The 4,968-nt window shown below is 38.9% G+C and overlaps 1 non-coding gene across 1 annotated transcript; it reads left to right on the top strand.

Annotated features, from left to right (window-relative positions):
• The first annotated feature begins 4,573 nt into the window (after window positions 1–4,573).
• LOC116094577 lies at window positions 4,574–4,702 on the top strand. The gene has a single exon (XR_004120212.1). It is a non-coding gene; the product is annotated as a small nucleolar RNA SNORA17 (small nucleolar RNA).
• Window positions 4,703–4,968: the final 266 nt, after the last annotated feature.

Here is a 4,968-nt window from a genome sequence, read left to right as displayed (position 1 = left end):
TGGTTTACAACCACTCTTAATGAGATCTGATGTCCTCTTCTGGTGTGTCTGAAGACAGTTACAGTGTACTTATGTATAACAATAAATAAATCTTTTAAAAAAATAACAATGTTTTAATGTTAATGTACACTAACAAAACATTAGTTATATTAAAAGATTTGAGAAAAGTATTCATTCAAATTAGTATAAATTGCCGGGCGGTGGTTGCGCACGCCTTTAATCCCAGCAGTTGGGAGGCAGAGGCAGGTGGATTTCTGAGTTCGAGGCCAGTCTGGTCTACAGAGTGAGTTCCAGGACAGCCAGGGCTACACAAAGAAACCCTGTCTTGAAAAACCAAAAAAAAAAAAAATTAGTATAAATTATACTATACATTGTGTGTGTGTGTCTGTGTATATATATATACATACTCTAGATATTAAATTTATTTATTTGAAATCAAAGATATTATATCTGAACTCTTACTCATACTTAAATTGTGTTCGCAGTTGCTTTGGTTAAGTTTTATTATTTAATTTTAATCTATTCTTTCTAATACACATCACAGTTTGTGTTACAAGGAGCATCAATGACAAGTCAGAATTTACTATCATAAGCCATGATAATAGTTCTAATGTCTTACCTGTACTCTTTGCACTTTTGCAAAAGCTAACAATAAAAGAAATGTTTGACAGATGAAGCAAATGGTGGAAGACTACTTGCTTTACATGTACATTCATGGATTCAATTCTCAAAGTTCCAGAACCTGGGTATGTTGCCTGCTTATAATCTCAACTCTCAGGAGACTATGAGGCATGTATTGAATAGTTCTATATCAACTTGTCACATGCTAAAGTAATCTGAGAGGAATGAACCTCAATTAAGAAAATGTTTCCATATTGGACATAATTCTACCAGAGGATCCAGTTATACCACTCCTGGGCATATACCCAGAAGATGCTCCATCATGTAATAAGGGCACATGCTCCACTATGTTAATAGCAGCCTTATAAGAGCCAGAAGCTAGAAAGAGCCCAGATGTCCCTCAAAAGAGGAATGGATACAAAAAATGTGGTACATTTACACAATCGAGTACTACTCAGCCATTAACAAAAATGAATTTATGAAATTCATTGGGAAATGGATGGATCTGGGGAATATCATCCTGAGTGAGATAACCCAATCACATAAGAACACTCATGGTATGCACTCCCTGATAAGTGGATATTAGGCCAGAAGCTCGGAATATCCAAGATACAATCCACAAACCACCTTGACATATTTTATTCACATGTATGGAAACACTCCTTGTCCATTCTGTAACTGATGCCTGTCAATGACCATTTCCTCAGCCACCTCACAGGCTGGGCTATTCTGCCTGTGTTCTTAGACACGTAGATCTACTGTCTAGTGCTTGCTGTATTCTCAAACATACATAGCTGTAGCAGAGACAGATGGGCTTTTTGTCAGACCCATTTTCTTTCCATCTGAAGATTACAGACATTCTACAATTTCCAGGCCTCTTTGCAGTATTTTGACTGTGTGATTAAGATGAGTCCTGTCAAATATGAGTGAAAACAATGTGTGACGTATTTGGTCTGCCACATTAAACACTTCCTAAGTGCTTACTCTCCGTCTTTGTTGCCTCCTTCCCCTGCTCTGCCATGGACTCTGACAGCCTGCGCCTAGAGGCAGCCACCTGCGGGGCTAAACAAGACCCACTACAGACTAACAGTTCGCCTTTGAAAGAAGGTTTGTGCAAAACCTACCTGCCTGAGCACTTGGAGTTGCTAAAAACTTTGGCGTCTAATGTCTGCTGAAGTGTTTATGTTATGCATATATCTTGTACCTGGAGATTCGGTTTCAGATTTTACCTGTGCCTATAAATGCTCAAAATATTCCTAAGTAAATTGAAGCCTCGATACGATACTTGGCCTCAGTTTCCTTTGTTTCTCGACCCCTCTTATTTCCTAGGTCCTTTCAAACCTCTGCCTGATGGAACCCAGGTCCATGGAGCTGCGGGTTGGCTCCACTCACTTCTTCATTCTACAACTTGGGTCAAACAATCACATTCATCTTGAAGGGAAAAACTGAAGTTGGTGGAGCCACAAGAAGTATTCATCTTATGAATGAAAGAGCTTGCTGCCTAATACCTGCTTCAGAGTCTAACACAGTGTCCTGCAACGTGTGCAATTTATCTGTGGGTATTTTGTGATTTTTGTGTTTAACTATTGACATTACTCTAATACAAAAACGGATATCAGAAATGATGCTAGTGATCAAGAAGTCAAAAGCAAAAACAATTGACTCTGGAGGTGGAAAAGATGTAGGACTATGTTACATAATGGAAAAAAATAAAAACACATGTCCACTGAGCCAGACAGTCTGGGGGAAAGGGCTGCAAAACGTTAGAATGAGGTTTATTTTGACATTCTTCTTCTTGCAAAGTATGACAATAAGGAGACTAGCCAAATAAAGAAGAATCAGGTGGTTTGAAAAAAGCTGAAAGGAACTGTGTAACCCAGTGAGGGAAGTCCTTTAAGAATTAGAAAACCAGAAAATCAGTTCTAAATAAGCCAAATTGAAAACATTTCCTTTCCATGTAAGCCTATAGGTGTTCCAAATGTACTAAAAATAGTCCCATCAAATTGACAAGAGAGGCAATATGTATTGAATTTCTTTCACAAGTGCCACTAGGAATAAACATTGGCCATATAAATATGAGTTTGTCAAACTGGTGGCATTCCAAAGGCCTCGAGGAGGGCTAACCTGAGTGAATGATTCTAAGGCAGGTAGTATATAACAAGTGTCTAGTTTAGATCAAGCCAATCTGGATGGACAGACACAGTGAAATAAGAGCCTTGATGCAGCTTTGATGAGCAAGATATTGTACTTAATGAGCAAGTTAGTTGCTACCAAGCCCACCCTCCTGAAAAGTATCCCTGGGCAACTAAAGCAAAAGTTCTCAATCTGTGGGTCAAGACCCCTTTCAAGGTCATGTATCAGATATCCTGCATATCTAATATTTATAGTATGATTCATAACTAGCAAAATTATAGTAATGAAGCAATTAAATAATTTCATGGTTGAAGATCACCATGCTAGATACTGATGTAATTTTTACTATATTCAGGTAATGTAACATAAGGTAAGAAAGCAGGATTCTGAAATCCTGACCCAGCTTCTTTGACAATACATGTGCCTTATGAACTTAGTAGGTGTCTTACCTATTTGATTCTTACATCCTTAAACACAGTTTGCTTTCCTCTCCTTCCTTGTTCTTGAAAATAGAAAAGGTGGGCTTTTTCAGGCTTTACAGAGATCAAACCTGCTTTCCTGTTCCTTGTTAAACAGTGTTGAGACCGCAGAAAGATTAGTTAGCTCTTTGCTCAAGGACAATATTACTCCTGAAAGGTAATGCTGTGAAAAATTAATACAGCCACTTGTCACAGCTTTTCATCAAGGTCATTACTCTTCTGTATCCAGCAAACCAGAGCTTTGAAAATCTCTAAATACATTTTATTTGGCTAACACCTATCACGAGTTTTAGACATGTCATGGTCATTGTTTCTTTATCCTCAATATTGATCAAAGGTTTGCCAGTGAGAAAACTAAGATGGAATGGTCTAGGAAAAAAAAAAAGAAAAGCCTTGTTTTTTGTCTTCAGCTGAAGAGAGCATGAACTCACTTCCCACTTCTGCTGTGACCACGATGACAATAAACAAGGAAGAATGTCTTACCCAATGGAGCCTTCTGCTTTGGAGAATATAGGACAAGGGAATTTCTTCTACAAACTAGAATCAAAATCTAATAACCAAACTTCTTTTACAGGCCAGATAGTCTTCAGCACACCTACTGCTAGAAGTCATCAGGAACTGTGGCCCAGAAGCAACTGTCTCTCTCACTACTCTATTATGATCCCAGAATAACTTTAGATAACTATTGCCAACAATTGTGTGTAGCAAGTGTGTAGCAGCTGTAATATATGTTTGGAGGAGGATCCCTGTCATGCTTTTTCTTTTTAGTTCTCTTTAGTTCTTTATAAATAGTTTAGATTATCAGACACCATGAGGTCATATGCCATTCTACAAAGGAGGATGCTCCGCTCCTGAGAGATGGGGAACGTGGATTTATACACTGTTTCTGGATGCGTTCTTAGGATAGGTGTAAGAACTCAACCCCTACTCCTCTGTCCGAAGGGAAAGAAGTACACCTTGGTTTTCCCACTACTCTTGCAACCCATACAAAGTTCACATGATTATTCCATCTCTACTCACTAAAACATCTGTGATCTTTTTGTGTGTACTAAACAGGGAATTTTCTTGTAGGCATGTTATTTGAGCTACTATATACTTAGAAATATCATCTGAACCCCTAGGTTAGAGGGTCTGTTGGTATGGCTGTCTCTACTTCAAAGACTAGTCACAGACCTCAGAACTGACCTGCACTTCTGACCCATTGGTTGTGAATCATGTATATCAGGACTCCATTCTAGAGTTCAATTGTTTTGCTAAAGGAGCTCACATAATTCAGGGATACTTTATTTTTTCTATTAATTTAAAAAAAAGAAAAAGAAAACAAACAAAAGACACTATGCCCTGCTCCTAGAGGGGTTGCAGATGTGGCTGCTGTGTCACATGTGTCATAGGTGGCAAACAGGAAAGAGGCTATGTCTATGTTCAGTGTGCTAACAGGCAAACATGTGAATGATTAGTAGCCTCACACTCCCTATAAAAAATTGTATCAGAGATCACCACCAGTCCAGTGCCATGCAGGCCTGGGATGGGAAGACCATGCCTAACATGACTGCTGTCCAATGCCATAATGCAAGAACTGGGCATGCACTCCAGCGACCATTCCTGAGATGACCCTAAACACTCAGAGACCCTAAGCACCACTAAGAGGAGCAAATGGTAGAGAAATGGAGGAAAAAGAGGAGCAGAAGGATGTGGGCACAAAGAAGAGATGCAGAACTGGAGAGTTGAGGATAGT

Source organism: Mastomys coucha, unplaced genomic scaffold, assembly GCF_008632895.1.
Source record: "Mastomys coucha isolate ucsf_1 unplaced genomic scaffold, UCSF_Mcou_1 pScaffold16, whole genome shotgun sequence".
Taxonomy (NCBI): Eukaryota; Metazoa; Chordata; class Mammalia; order Rodentia; family Muridae; genus Mastomys; species Mastomys coucha.
The sequence above is the reverse complement of the archived record's forward strand: the minus strand, read 5'-3'. Positions and strand labels throughout refer to the sequence as shown.